This window comes from Lycorma delicatula, chromosome 7 (genome assembly GCF_047948215.1).
Source record: "Lycorma delicatula isolate Av1 chromosome 7, ASM4794821v1, whole genome shotgun sequence".
Classification (NCBI taxonomy): domain Eukaryota; kingdom Metazoa; phylum Arthropoda; class Insecta; order Hemiptera; family Fulgoridae; genus Lycorma; species Lycorma delicatula.
In genome coordinates this window covers 89,171,362-89,188,260 of record NC_134461.1, presented here as the reverse complement: position 1 = coordinate 89,188,260, position 16,899 = coordinate 89,171,362, and the positions used below count along the sequence as shown (strand labels likewise).

Genomic DNA, 16,899 nt, shown 5'->3' with positions numbered 1-16,899 from the left:
AACTTTAAATCAATCCCAAATGGTAGTTTGAGTTGTTGCTAAGCCAATAATTTATTTAAAACAAATAAAACACTATTAGATGAAAAATTTATGAAGTTAAAATAAAATGTAGTTGTTAATACCAATAAAAATATACAAAATTTAAATTTAACAAAAATATTTATTTATCTATTAAGCAGTGTACTTTTAATACCTTTCTTTTAATAAAGGTTATTTTATTTCAAATACCAGTAAAAATATAAATACAAATGCATCATTAGTTATTTGAGTAGTCACATTTAATAACAATTATTAAAGATTATTCTGTTTTTTATAACAAAAAAAAAAGTTGTGAAATAACAAGTTATCAGGTTGGATTTATATATTAATCATTTGTACTGTCAATACTCAAATAGATTTATAAGAAAATTCATAATAGATTTATTAATTAACTATTTCACTACAATATTGCAATATAATTCTGATGTGTGTAAAATTAAATTGAATGACTGGTATTAGGTACTTGCACAATAAACCATGGCACTCAATTATGTCATGGCAGGCAGAGGTTTTAAAACCCTGATCAATTCTTGTCATGCTTTTTTATTTCATTCTTTCATTGTGCTTTAATATGTCTTGCCAACAAAGCTGTATTCATATGCTTCCAAGACTTGAACTTTGTGGTGTTTACTACTTATTATCTAAGGTATACAAATTCTATGATAGTACTACATTTGATTTATGGACAACCACCTAATTTTAAAGTATTCATCAGCAATAGAATTTCTGAGATTAACACAAATGCTAACTGATATTACATCAAATCCTCTGGTGATCCAGAACATGTATTGTCTAGATTTGTTCACAAAGTACATTAATTGAACCGTCACTTTGGTAGCAGGGGTTCATTGGCCAAAAGATATTGATTTTTCAAGAAAATATTCAACTCCCAAATGGGAATTGACTAATAAACTTACGGCTAACTTACGGCTAGATTAATAGACTTACTGTTTAGAATTAGAAAATTTTTATAAAGATGAAACTATTCAAACTAAAGAAAATAATTTTGACCTAATGGCTACAAAGTCAACAATATGTTTATTTATTTAGTATTTGAACCAGCACCATTTAATACTCATCGAACACAACATATTTTTTGATTCTCAGACTGTGGATATTGAAGGTTCTACAATCATAATTTAAATTTTCAAGAAACTTCATTTACAACAACTCATATATAATTTTTCATTTATTCATATTTAATTTATCTTTTTATAAACTTAATTTACTTGTAGTGAAGGTATTTATATTTATACGTAGGAAAAGATAGTTGTGACTAAACACACTGCCCATCAAAATCAGAATGATTTTCTCCTTGTAATAATACAATTATTTATAATACTTATGTTTATGTATAGTAATGGTAGGCTTAAAACTGCATACATATTCATTTCACATATAATAAAATAAGGATAATGTAATTATATAATGCATAATGGTCAATCATAAAAATGTCATAATCATAATGGTCAAGCTTTATCTAATGTGTAAAAAAACTCAATATGTTGAGTGATTGAATAAATAATCTCTAGTGTTGCATTGCACCTAGATAATATATTGCACGTTGAAAATAAATAAATAAGCTCCAGTGTTATATTGTACTTTGATAAATGTGTTTCATGTATCATGCATGTGTATGGAGTACATAGAGAATGTAGTATGTAGTACATAGTATAGTGTGATGTATCACACATGATTAAATGAGTAAATACTCTGGTGCTGTATACACCTTGAATAAGAGGAAATAATCTATGTACCAATCAATAAATTAAAATGACAATATTATATAAATGTCAGATCAATCATATATGATATAAATTAAATGAAATTGTAACAATAAATTATGAAAATAATAAACACAATCATTAGAGATTGGTAATAAATCTATGCACTGGTCTTTTAAACTGACTATCAGCTGTTTTTAAATCAACAAGTAGTAGGTAGTCAGAACCTGAATGTTTTATTTGCAAAATGGATAACTTATTGTGAATAATTTGCACAATGTGGATTTAGAATTTTTTGGAAATTGGGTTTAAAAAAAAGTGAATTGAATCCAATCAAACAGTTTTTGTGATTCTCAAATTAAAAGTTAAATTAAATATTTGATTAAAAGATAAATTAAATATCACCATCATTAATGTAAAACCACTCTTGGATTTAGTATTTGAAGCTTTAACAATTAAATATTCCTCACTTTTCCTTGGGTGTGGTAAGATCAATCTGCATCTCAAGTAATAATGTTTGGTTTTAAAGTAATGTTGTTGTAATAATGAACTTGTATATTTCTTTCCAGAATTTGCAGATTAGCAGATGAAGGTTGTTGTGATGTCTGGAATGAACTTCTCCGAAACAGTTTCAGAGGTTCATTCCAGAGATCACAATGAGTTTCTGAATTTTTTAGTCTGTGTTTTGCTGGAATGTTTTCACCAATACTTCCCTCTGCCTAATTCTTACTATAATACAGACAAGACAAAAATCTTTTACTAAACAAAATTTTGTAATTTTTTATTTTATTAACACTATTATGACATACGATTATCATTAGCGGACACGTTTAGAAATTCCTTACATTGATATAAGTAATGATTTGATTTACAGAATGAACACTGATTAATCAGAACTCGTTTAAACTCCAATTTGGGATTGATTTAATGTTCAATATTTTTCTTAAAAAAGCATTAAATTGCAATCCAAGCTGTATTGCAACAATACAGCTTGTCTTTAACACAGTACCCATTTCAAATTTTAAATCTTAATATTGATGTGAACATCTCCTTTACCTTTTCATAGTCATTTGAGATACTTTCAATAAGACTACCTTATATATTAATGAGAAGCTGCATTGTTTCAAGTGAATGTACATGTGATGAAATTTCATTAATAAAATTAGAAAATATCTAGGGAATATTCTTTAATGTAATCTATTCTTGAGATGCAATTAGCATTGTGAGATGCCAATCATATCTTGTATTTGGCAAATCTAAGGCAATTAGATATCTCTGGGCAGATATATATATAGGTATCTTAGATATCTATTTAGGCAATGGTTCATCTTTTAGGGCAGAATGCAAATAATGAGTTTTTTGGAAATCTATTAAATCAACTCTTTTATTGGATCAATGAATATGTTATGGTTTCGGCCTGGAGGACCAAACAATTTTGAAATGTTTTCATTGACTCTGATGTCACTGATTCACATTCACTGCTAAAAAACTCATTGAAGATGTTTTAATGCACCTTTTGTAAACTGCAATGATCACTCATTGAATATGAAATGAAATTAAATACATTATTTTATATAAAGAAGGAGATGAGACAGTATTTATATTTATAAGGAGAAAAAGATATGTGTAAACCAAAATGATTTTGGCTTTAATATGTAAGCAAATGTAAATTAAATGAAATGATTTTTTGATACTGTAATGAACTGTGAGTGAATAAACATCATGAATATGAACAAATTAATGTAATATAAATGTATAAATTAGATTATGAATGATTAATGTTAGGAAATAAATCTAATATTATAATATCTAAATATGAAATGTAATAAACATATGAGTAATAAACTTTTCCACAGATCTTAATAGACGGTTAGCTGTTTGCAAATCAACAACTCTTACAAGATTGTCAGAGCGTCAGAGCCTGGATATACCTGCCTGATAATTATTCCATGTTTCCAATGTATGGGGTAGAGAATTTTTGCTAGTAACTAATATTAAATCCCTAACACAAAGATTATGTGATGGAGAACTATTGTGTTGTAAAAGTCTGAGTCTGTTGAACATTACATGTTTACCGGTACATTCAAACAGTTGTTGATGAGTCGCTAATGACTTTAATTGCAGATAAATAAAAATATATAAAAAAAATTTTAGAAAAATTTCTTATGGCTTTAATATTTAAAATTATATGAAACAATCTGATATTATGATAAAAAAGGTTGACATAAAGAAACCATGATATTCAATAAAGAAACCATAAACGTCTACAGTACTATCTGGACAGGGAAATTCCTGCAGAGCAAGCCGGAATCGTAAAAAAAACATTACGAGTGAGCAAATTCTAGATATTAGGCAGCTGATAGACAAAGCCAGAGAGAGTTCAACACTCTCTTGTAGTATGCTTCCTAGATCCACGCTAAGGCGTTCGACTCGATTAGGTGGAAAGATCAGTAGCGATTATTGAAGAAGATGGGCGTCCCTGACCATCTTGTTACCCTCACTCGTAACCTATATATAAAAAACATTGTGGTGGTTAGACTGAAAAATGACACAACAGAACCTTTTTACCTTTTGAGATGAGTACAACAGGGGTGTATTCTGTCTCCGATTTTATTCAACATTTACGGCGAATATATCTTTGCGTAGAGCCTGAAAAACTGGCTAAGAGGTTTATGAATAGGAGGCCCGCGAGTAACCAATTTAAGATTTCCTGACGGTATAACCCTTTTCGCAGGATCTGAACTAGAAACCCACCAGGTTGGTCTAGTGGTGAACGCGTCTTCCCAAATCATCCGATTTGGAAGTCGAGAGTTCCAGCCTTTGTCCCAGTAAAGTCAGTTATTTTTACACGGATTTGAATACTAGATCATGGTGGTTTCAATTAACCACACATCTGAGTAATGGTCGAACTGAGACTGTACAAGACTACACTTCATTTACACTCATACCATCCTCATTCATCTTCTGAAGCATTATCTGAACGGTAATTACCGGAGGCTAAACAGGAAAAACATAGAAGAATCTAAACTTGAAATGAACGAGATCCTAGACCGAGTTCAGAAAGAAAGTATGGCACTAGGGCTGAAATTAAACATCGGAAAAACAAAAGTTATGATCGTAAACAGATCTAACGATCTTCCAGTCAGTGATGCGTCGTGTGATCTCGAAAAAAATGGACCGTTTCGTATATTTAGAAACACAATAGATAAATATGGGGGGCTCCTCTGCCGAAATACTACGAAGAATCTTCTTAGCTTCGCTAAGATTCTTCTTCGTTTACGAAGTTGACAGCTGCTTGGAAGAATAGGGCAATAACGAAGAGTACAAAGTTGAAACTGCTTCAGTCTTTCCAGTAGTCGTGTACGGCCTTGAGGCCTGGACTATTAACATAAAGAATTTGCAGTGGAAAACTGGAGGAGAATTCATGCATTCAAAATGTGGGCCTGCAGAAGAATGCTCCGCGTTGAATGGATGGAAAAAAGGACGAACAACTCGATTATAAACGACTTAAGTATACAGAGGAGGCTCTCCGCAATATGCTTTCAGCGCATCCTACGCTTTTTGGCCGTATAGTCTGTAGGCCCGGTAAAAATATTGAGCAGCTAGTCATACAGGGAAAAATTGTGGACAGCAGGTACGCGGAAAAACACCGAAATGATGTAAATTAAAAATGCAATGTTTTCACTTGTTACTGTAAAGTTTAATGTTTGACCGAACTTCAACAAAATTCCTTAAATTGAAATTAAACGCCGAAGAGAACAAATAAAACTGATATTTGTCTTTATAAACATGTACAAAATTTAGTCTAATTAAAACTTTCTGATTATCTGATAAACAAAATATAAAAATTAAAAAACACGAATGCCAAAAAATAAAACGTTTCTCTTTTTGTTCTGTTTGATTCCAAAGTAATTTTGTATTATACTAACAAATAACTCCTTTGAATCTTGAAATCGGACGATTGATTGCAGTAATATTACAAGAGCATCCCATTGTGTATCCCAAAACAGCGCCCCAAGGGCATCCCGCGTGTTACCAGTTGATGGTGATGATTGATCTAGCCTTGCACGAGGTGCTCGCATCATCTCACCAATCTAGCCTCACACACAGTCCCCACGGGAAGCACGTTATTACTAAACATACGTTTTTTAATATTATTTTATTTAACGTAAATTTAATTCTGTAATAATTTTCATAATTTCTGTAATATTATTCATTCGATTGATTCGAGTCATTCAGTTCAAACCCAGCTCACATAGTGGTAGATGCTCACGGTTCACAGTTCATTAATTCAATTCATTAAGATTTGTACTTCAGCCGACAAATCTCCAATATTATATATAAACATATTTATAGCCGCTGACATTCCCGGTAACGTAAGGATTCCAATGCGGGGATATATAGTTATATATCCCCGCATTGGAATCCAACGGCTGAACCAATTTATCTAAATTGGAGCTTCTAAGGTGGAACAAACATATATACATACATACCCTAAATATACTACACTCCTTTTTGGGCGGTCGTGTAAAAAACAGAATACAGTAATTTTAATCGAAAATTTCCCAGGAAGCTATGTAATTTTATGTACGTGTACGTTTATTCAAATCGTTTAAAAGGTTAGAAGCATGGTTAAAATAATAATATAAAAACAAAAATTTAATTTATTTTTGAAGCCATCGAAACAGGTGATAGTTTTGGAGTTCCCCTTCTTTAACGTGGTTTATTCCCTTCTGTAACGCGCTATTATTTTAACCTCAACATATTTACTATATTCTAAACTCTCAATCACCTATTTAAAATTTTTTTAATTTATCTTTTATATTTCTTCCGATACAATTTTTAACTTTCATACACCCCTCTATCACCAAATAACTAAACCTGAATTTTTTTATACACAGCAGTTTTTATGCAATTTTTTTCCTCAATTCGAATTTTACCGACCTTCCTAATTTTCAACATCTTTTTATAACATTTTATTCCAGGGACCTCTTTTATTTTCCTTTATCTTTTTCTTAAGTATTATTTTTCAATGATATAAAGCGTTGCAGAAATATTTTCATTAATTACATTTTAATTCGTATGTATACATATCTGAAACCAGCAGAGCTTCTTTTACATAACTGCTCTTCAAACCGTACTGAACAGAAATCACATTTCTATTAATATCTGCCGATATCACGTTTTAAAAGTTCAAAAAACTTATCACTGATCGAATGTCACAGTCGTTATCCACGTTCTTTGTATTGTGTATTTCAACACAAAATTAAGTACAAAAAATAATCGTACTTTTGGGGTAGTAAAATACAACAAAAAATGTTAAAGAATCGATTTACTTTGAATTCGGCGGTTATATTAATCTTAACAAGATAAATCGCTGAAGAATCGTTACTTTTAAGATATCACTATAGTAATTAAGGAACTTCAATTTTTTTCACATAAAATGTATTTAAAAAGATTTCACTGATACCGGTCATTTTTAAAAGAACAAGTCTTTGTACTGCGCGTTCTTAAGTAGAATCTAAGAATTTCACATTGAGAAATTATAAATACTTAACTGATCGCAACTAAATATCACTTCATAAAGCAAAATTAAAATATTATTTGTGTTCCCATAAAAGTAAATTTATATACAATTGTTTATCAGTAGGGAAATTACATTCTTTTCTTATAAAACTGAACTACTTTAAAGGACATTAAAAAAAATAAAACACAAAAATTATTAAAAGAGCAGCTGATAAAATGAGAAAAAAGTAGTATTTTTTAAAAATATTTCCCACTGCTTACTTTGAATTGAGTTAAATGAATAAAACTGAGTAATGTGAATTAAGAATTAAATAAAAATTGAGAACTGAGTAAAAATGTAAAGAGTGAGATATCTAATATGCAACCGCTAAAAAACAATATATAAATAGTGGGGAAAATTCGGAGTGTAGGGGAGACAACGGCGGTTTGGTGGCCATACGCGAGTGATATCGGCAGATATTGATAGAAATGTGATATCTGTTTAGTACGGTTTGGAGAGCAGTTATGCAAAAGGAGCTCTGCTGGTTTCAGATATCTATGGCGGTTTGATGTTGAAACTTCCCCTCCATCATAATAATTGCAGCCGCCATTTTGAAACAGAAATGTCGTTATACATACATCGTTCCATATTATAGTAAGGAAGTTACTACAAAGATGTAATAAAAATCGGTTCATGCGTTTTGTTTTGACTAACATAAAAACATAAACAAACGAAATTTAATAAAATTTGAATTAAAACAGAATCTCGTTTCGCTCGATCAATAAATGAAAGCTGTCTTTTCATTCATGCAGTTCAGAAATCGATTTTTATTTAATAATCTCGATACTTTTCTAAACTGATAATTTGGTTCTGACAGTAACGTATATAGTGAAAATGTAAATAATTACACAATTTAATTATCATATTTATATACATATATATATATATATAATTTAGAAGAACAAACGGTTAGCATTTATTAAACAAATTAAAAGTAGGTCTAATTATGAAATGTAGGTTTATAGTTTCAGTATTACTAATAATAAAATTATTTCATATATCATAGAAAGAGGAACTGATAATTACAACTTAAATATCGGTTCGTTTCAACTTTTTAAATACACCTTTAATGCAACTATTTTTTCTGTTTAGCCTCTGGGAGTTACTGTTCAGGTATCACTTCAGAGGATGATATGTATGAGTGTAAATGAAGTGTAGTCTTGTCAGTCTCAGTTCGACCATTCCTGAGATGAGTGGTTAATTGTTAACCCAACCACCAAAATCAACGGTATCCACGATCTAGTATTCAAATCCGTATAAAAGTAACTGTCGATACTAGGACTTGAACGCTAGAACTCTCGACTTCCAAATCAGCTGATTTAGGAAGATTCGTTCACCATTAGACCAACCCGATGGGTTATCTTTAATGCAACTAAAGTAATTGAACTGTCTACTGATTCATTCGAACCGGATTGAATTTTCTAAAAAAATTTAATGAAGTTATTTACCTATTTATCCCACTGAGGATTGACAGATTTTAAGCTCGCAAAATTCATCCTCTCACTCATACCAGTAACTGTAATTGCGAGTGATTATAACGGGTACTAGTAACTACTTGAAAGAATAAATAAATAGGGTACAATGATTTACCTACGAGACACAACTGGATTTTTTTTACTATTTCCTTCAAGCTAACATGAGTAACGATCGTAACTGATGCATTTATGGTAGTCCTAACATATTTCTGGATATTACAGATAAGAAATATAAGATTTCAGTTTAAAATATTATTCATAAATGTCCACGACACTATCATGAAAAATAACATTAAGTGTAAACGGCTAATCCACGAAATTCATGGAACTTATCTGGTCTGAAATGCAACTATTCCACTTAAATAAAAAAATGGAATAGAAATAACGGCATCTATCAGTAACAGAAGAACGCGTGCGTTGTTTAAATAATTATCCCCTCTCTAATTGCAAGAAGAGTTATTGCTTGTTTGCACATTCAGTTCGTTATAGTTGTAACGAAGATCATAAGCTTGAGAATTAGGAGTTACTTAAGGTAAATAGAATTTAAATTAATAATTTATTTTTTAATTACAAAATTCAAAAGTCATTACTTTTATTATTACGTTTTATAAATCGATTTATATTGTCCAAATAAGGACAATGTAATAAAAGTATTTCAGTCGAACTTCTGATTTCGAATAAAAATAAAAATTACCTCTAAAAATAAATTGTAATAGCTAAGTAAAAAAAAATACATATGATTTAAAATTTTAAAAAATGAAATTTTTTTCGATATTTTAATAAATCGGACGATTATATTTAATTTTTACAGGAAATAAAATGTAGGTAATCGTCTCATTAGAAAATAAAAACCTTTTTCTTCTTTTATTGTTATAAAATAAAACGTACACAGTTAGAAAATTAACCAAAAAATTGCTCTGTTAGTAAATAAATTTAAAACAACTCAATGTCATTTTTTTAATTAGGAATTAATTTTAATTATTTATATATTGATTAAAACAACAGAAAAAATCCACTTACAGTGCTCCTACATATACAATCATAATAATATAATCTTACAACTAATTTATAACAACTAAGTAGAATTACTATCTTCTATAAATCAGTGAATGAGGTTTTTTTCAAATAATAAAACAAGATAAAAATTAAAAGTAAACACCAAAAAAGAAATTTGTATGCATAAAATATTACATAAAATAATACACTGGAATTCAGTTTACTGAACATGCTGATTTAACCTTTGATAATATGTAGACATTGTGTTTAAAGGTTCATTGATATTACAGTCAAAAATGTACAAATTTCATTAAAGTTTATCGTCATACATAAAAATGGTGAATTCATCCACTGTAAGGTACGAGCTCTAAACTTACTGAATATTTGCCTAGAGGGCAATTTAATAGCAGGCAGATAAAAATTTATTTTAATTAATAACAAAGAGGTTATAAGCAAATCCATTAATGATTCTATGTAAATATATTAAACCTGAAATAATTATCCTATACTGTAAAAAAGGCAACTAAAATTCCTCCATTAAACTCATTCAGTGAATAATTTAACGATAAACCGTATGTTTTCAAAAATACAAATATTTCAACAGTTTTATCTGTACACTTTCATTTAGTCTACTACTTTTTTTTAATTTTACTTGCAGTATTTAAAATGAAAAAATTGTCTTCTAAATTAGACCTAACAAACGAGTAATATAAAATTGCAATTGTCAGATTTGACATAAAATCATTAGCGTTTCTAAAAAATATTAATCACAAATTTTTATATGTTTGTTAACCACTGATGTTATGTGCGATTCGAATTTACCGTCCGATGAAAATATAATTTTTAACTCCCAAACCTTCTGAATTTGTATTTATTAATATTATAACTAAAGCGTATTATCTCTTTTGTAATTTTTTTCACGTATTTATATTTTCCTACATTAAAATTCAATAGATCTTGTTTACATAAGTTTGCAACCTTATTAATATCATTTTGAAAAATAATCACATCATTAAAAGAATTCACGGACTTGAAAATTTTCATATCGGCGAAGAGAACTTTTTATACAGATGCAAATATCATTAATAAAAATTAAGAAAAGTATTGGACCTAAATTACATCTTGAGGCTGAGTGAACATAGGATTTCCTAAAACTAAATTTTTTACACTTGCATATTGTTTGTTTCTTATATAAATAATAAGAAAAAATTATCCTCAGATTCAAATGGCTTGTATCATTTTTTAACAATACAGCATGATCTACTTTATCAAAGACCTTGGCAATGTTTGTGTAAATAACATCTACGTATTTGATCTATTCCTATTCTCTGATACATATTGGGTGAAGTTGATTAAGTTTAAAGTAGTCAAAACAAAAAGGAACTATTATTGTCCCTAACTTTATAAAAACGACAAAACACGATATATATATATATATATATATATATGCATAACTTTGATAATTTTTAAAAAAATATAAATTTAGTAAAATGTTTTAAATATTTTATCTTAATTTTAATAAAATGTAATTACATTACTGAACTATTTGGTGATGAATGATCTTAAGAAAGAACTGTTTTAAAAATCACACTATCGTTAAAAAATATAAATAAATAAGTGAAATTTTATGAAAGTAAACTTACACATTTTAACATAATAAAAACATTTTTCTTTAGTTACATAAAAATAAAAACTGTTTTATCCAAACTTAGAATTGTATTGATAAAATATTGTGATCGCGAAAAATTTCGGTTTTCAGATTTTAACGCAAATATCCATTTTGACCATCCTTGAATCCATTTGTACGTATGTATTTCGCAAAACTCAAAAACTATTAGCCGTAGGATGTTGAAATTTTGGATAGGTCTGTTGCAACATCTAGATGTGCAACTCCCCTTTTCATTGCAATCGACTGAACCAAAAGTTTCCAAAAAGGCCAAAGTCTAAACAAATTTGGATTTGGACTTTTTCTTAACTGCAGTAATAAGTCCTCATTGAGAGCTTTTCAACGATCTATCATAAGTGGTACTTATTTTGATTGGTTCCAAAGTTATAACCAAATAAAATTTTAATTAATGAAATATTTGAATCTTAAAAGGTAAGGCACCAATGTGCCTTGCATACATACATCGGTACCTTAAATATATTGATTTATTGGAATTTATTAATCTCTGATTGTAGAAAAAGTTTTACGATAAATAATAATTCAATAATAACAAAAAAAAATATGAAACAATATCAGAAGTTATTAATAAAATAAAATTATATGTACTTTTCATTTAAAAAAAAAAAAAATGTGTATATGTAATTTAATAGGCGTATAAGGAAGTCATGTGATGTTCATATGACTTGAATAAAGATTTTTTATTCAAATGAAATTTTTTGTATAAATTCATAGTTTTAATTATTTTAAAAATATAATAATATACAATTACCAACATTTTTTTATATATTTTGTTTAATAATATACAATTATCAACCATTTTTTATATATTTTGTTAACTGCTCAAATTTAGAAGTTTCGTAGACCCTTGTTCGAGATGTCGAAAATTCCGGTACTATATTTACTCCAGTAAATATTTAAACATCGAACTAATAAAAAATATAAAATTAAAAAATCTAAATAATGGGTTACCCAGTAAACATAAATGGAAGATAATTTTGTTTAAAAGAAAATAATATGTATAAAGTTATCAATTTTCGCAAGACCACAATGAAAAGTGTGCAGCGCGCTTTTATATTCAATATCTACATAAATTATTTAAATATGACAAAGATTTTGATGCAAACCGGAAATGATAGCTTCAATATACAATATCTAGTAAATCTCTTTGGATGAACTAAAGTTAATGTGCAAAATAAAACTGAGGTCGCGCCCCATTCATTTTGGTCTTGTAAAAATAAAATTATCTTCTATTTATGTTTACTGGGTAACCCTTTTTTTTTTATTTTTTAAATTGTAGAAATCATGATAAGGACTATGCATAAACTTGCATGGTTTTTTATGAAGGTTCTCGCCCACGTCTCACTTATTCTTTCTCTTCTAGCCAATAAATAGGTTTTACCATATGCTAGCTGAGAGTGCCTTTTAACAATATGATTGTTATGAAGCCCCATTATAGTGTTAAGTAATATGTCCAGCTGGGCTATTAAAGCCGGCTTTGATATCTAAGTGTAATACCGATTTACAACACCGTGTCTTTTTTAGGACAATAACGTCGAACTATAACAAAAAAAATACGATGATTCCAACGGTATTTTAGATTATTTCTGTACTGCCTCATTTAAAAGCTACTAAGCTATTTCCCAAAAATTATAATTTTACATTATTGTTATAAAATAACAGTTGATTTTTTACAGAAATATATTTAATTTAATTCCTCAGACATGGTGCTGCTGATATGTTAAATGAATAAATTAACAATTAACATAATCCACCTTACCAGCACGTCTGTATGTATTCCAGATCTTCCGGCTTACTTGGAAGCCATCATCAGGAGTTAAAATTAATAGATTTAAAATCAAAAGTTTAAAAAATCATAGTTAAAATATAGTACTAGTATACTGCTAGTATACTAGTAGGACCGGAACAGTCATGACAGTTTTTAAAATGTTTATATTTTAATTATACTATATAATTAAATTATTATTATTTTTTTAACTTTTGACTTTAAATGTATTAATTTTAACTCCTGATGATGGCTTCTACGTGAGCCGAAAGATCTAGAGTACATATCAACGTGCTGTTAAGGTGGATTATATTAATTGTTAATTTATTAAATTTAATTTGCATTATAGCTGTTTACGCCATTGCGTAAAGTTCCGTTATTTCCAATGAATTCAAAGCTAGGGTTGGGTCATGTTGTTTGTTACAGGCATGGTAAATTTATTACTATGTTTCGTATTTGGGCTTGTCATATTTGTACCTGTTTTAAGGTTATGATACCAATATCTGTATTGAAACAGATCTGTTCTGAAACAATATCAGAAGTTATTAATAAAATAAAATTATATGTACTTTTCATTTAAAAAAAAAAAAAATGTGTATATGTAATTTAATAGGCGTATAAGGAAGTCATGTGATGTTCATATGACTTGAATAAAGATTTTTTATTCAAATGAAATTTTTTGTATAAATTCATAGTTTTAATTATTTTAAAAATATAATAATATACAATTACCAACATTTTTTTATATATTTTGTTTAATAATATACAATTATCAACCATTTTTTATATATTTTGTTAACTGCTCAAATTTAGAAGTTTCGTAGACCCTTGTTCGAGATGTCGAAAATTCCGGTACTATATTTACTCCAGTAAATATTTAAACATCGAACTAATAAAAAATATAAAATTAAAAAATCTAAATAATGGGTTACCCAGTAAACATAAATGGAAGATAATTTTGTTTAAAAGAAAATAATATGTATAAAGTTATCAATTTTCGCAAGACCACAATGAAAAGTGTGCAGCGCGCTTTTATATTCAATATCTACATAAATTATTTAAATATGACAAAGATTTTGATGCAAACCGGAAATGATAGCTTCAATATACAATATCTAGTAAATCTCTTTGGATGAACTAAAGTTAATGTGCAAAATAAAACTGAGGTCGCGCCCCATTCATTTTGGTCTTGTAAAAATAAAATTATCTTCTATTTATGTTTACTGGGTAACCCTTTTTTTTTTATTTTTTAAATTGTAGAAATCATGATAAGGACTATGCATAAACTTGCATGGTTTTTTATGAAGGTTCTCGCCCACGTCTCACTTATTCTTTCTCTTCTAGCCAATAAATAGGTTTTACCATATGCTAGCTGAGAGTGCCTTTTAACAATATGATTGTTATGAAGCCCCATTATAGTGTTAAGTAATATGTCCAGCTGGGCTATTAAAGCCGGCTTTGATATCTAAGTGTAATACCGATTTACAACACCGTGTCTTTTTTAGGACAATAACGTCGAACTATAACAAAAAAAATACGATGATTCCAACGGTATTTTAGATTATTTCTGTACTGCCTCATTTAAAAGCTACTAAGCTATTTCCCAAAAATTATAATTTTACATTATTGTTATAAAATAACAGTTGATTTTTTACAGAAATATATTTAATTTAATTCCTCAGACATGGTGCTGCTGATATGTTAAATGAATAAATTAACAATTAACATAATCCACCTTACCAGCACGTCTGTATGTATTCCAGATCTTCCGGCTTACTTGGAAGCCATCATCAGGAGTTAAAATTAATAGATTTAAAATCAAAAGTTTAAAAAATCATAGTTAAAATATAGTACTAGTATACTGCTAGTATACTAGTAGGACCGGAACAGTCATGACAGTTTTTAAAATGTTTATATTTTAATTATACTATATAATTAAATTATTATTATTTTTTTAACTTTTGACTTTAAATGTATTAATTTTAACTCCTGATGATGGCTTCTACGTGAGCCGAAAGATCTAGAGTACATATCAACGTGCTGTTAAGGTGGATTATATTAATTGTTAATTTATTAAATTTAATTTGCATTATAGCTGTTTACGCCATTGCGTAAAGTTCCGTTATTTCCAATGAATTCAAAGCTAGGGTTGGGTCATGTTGTTTGTTACAGGCATGGTAAATTTATTACTATGTTTCGTATTTGGGCTTGTCATATTTGTACCTGTTTTAAGGTTATGATTTAGCATAAGTTCATTTATTTTCTTTCTAATTAAAGTCCAATTTCTTTTGGCAAATACGAGCTGTGTGTTCTTTTATTTTTTGTTAACTTTACCCAACAATAGCTGTGCTATTTAGATCATCAAACAAGTTCTAGGATGTGCTGTTAAAATAAGTGCCTGGATTGTTTTTTTTTCTTAAACACTATTAGATCGAAATAATTACAGATATAAAAAAAATAATAAATTTATAAATAGTAAATATAAAAACTGCTCTTTCATTAGAAATATTTTATTTTTCCATGTAAAAAACATTTTTTTTTTTTAATAATAATGTTATTATGATAGATAAAAATTAAAGATGAAGAAAAAATGATAGATAAAATAAAAAGTTGGATGTAAAATCTTTTCCATTTGCATTGTGAATTACATAAATCTATCTACATTCATGGATTTCATTTTTTCAAATAACTGAAATTTTTTCCCCTTTATTTTGTTCTTGTAAACAGAACAGTATATTGCAATTATACCTTATTATACCTTCCATTTACGTTTCATTCGCTGAATTTATTTATTTACTTTTTTTTTTGAGCGACCAATTGTCTGTCACACTTTGAAATGCTGTCAGGTAGAAATTTGTCTCAACTTTTTTTATTATAATTACGCAGAATTTAATATAGAATGAAATTTGGGGTATGAAATGTACAAATTGATAAGTAAAAACAATTGGGGAAGAAAGGATTTTGTAGCAGTAAAAACAAATATTGCTTTGTTAAGAATAAAAATAAATGTACTGGAGGATAACTAATTAAATTATTTTATTATTCAAAAACTTCTTTTTTTTATTTTGTGCGGGACATCTGTACCCCTACGTCAGTTGAATTATTTTTCCCATTTTTACAAACATAATGGATTTTATATATATATATATATATATATATATAAACGAGAAGGAATCAAATTTTAAACAATAAATATTTGATAGCAAATATTTTTTACTTCCAGATAATAGTTAAGTGTAAATTGCTGGACAATTCAACGAGCACTATAACAAATGAAATAAACGATGTAAGGATATTATATCTTTTTAAATTATAAACGATATATTCAGTATTTTCATTGGTTAATTCTCTTCACTTGAAGGTTGTTTCAATCAAAACTCAATCATAAACTAATAACACTTAGCAGCAAGACTTGCAACATATAACTTTAATAGAAACATATTTTAGTACAAATTTTTATTATTTTAAAATTTTTATCTTTTTAAAATAACAAAAAAAAAAAAGTTAATGATTAGATTATTAGAGAGAAAAAAAAATTATTATAGTTTTTTACTTTTGAAATTTTAAAATGATTACATTAAAATTAACCTTAACAAACATATAAAGTGACTGTTTTAATAGTATCTCTCTTATCATTATCTCATGTCGCT

At 28.1% G+C, this 16,899-nt stretch overlaps 2 protein-coding genes across 2 annotated transcripts in view; one reads left to right on the top strand and one right to left on the bottom strand.

The window, feature by feature from the left end:
• The window catches only part of LOC142328065 (metabotropic glutamate receptor 1-like), a 589,241-nt gene that overhangs the window by 147,636 nt on the left and 424,706 nt on the right, over positions 1–16,899 (bottom strand). The gene's annotated exons all lie outside the window — the stretch shown is intronic.
• LOC142328471 (uncharacterized) overlaps positions 9,262–16,899 on the top strand; it is a 38,812-nt gene continuing 31,174 nt past the window's right edge. The window contains exon 1 of the mRNA XM_075372281.1: positions 9,262–9,336. The gene's annotated coding sequence lies outside the window, so the exon portion shown is untranslated. The remainder of the gene's footprint in view (positions 9,337–16,899) is intronic.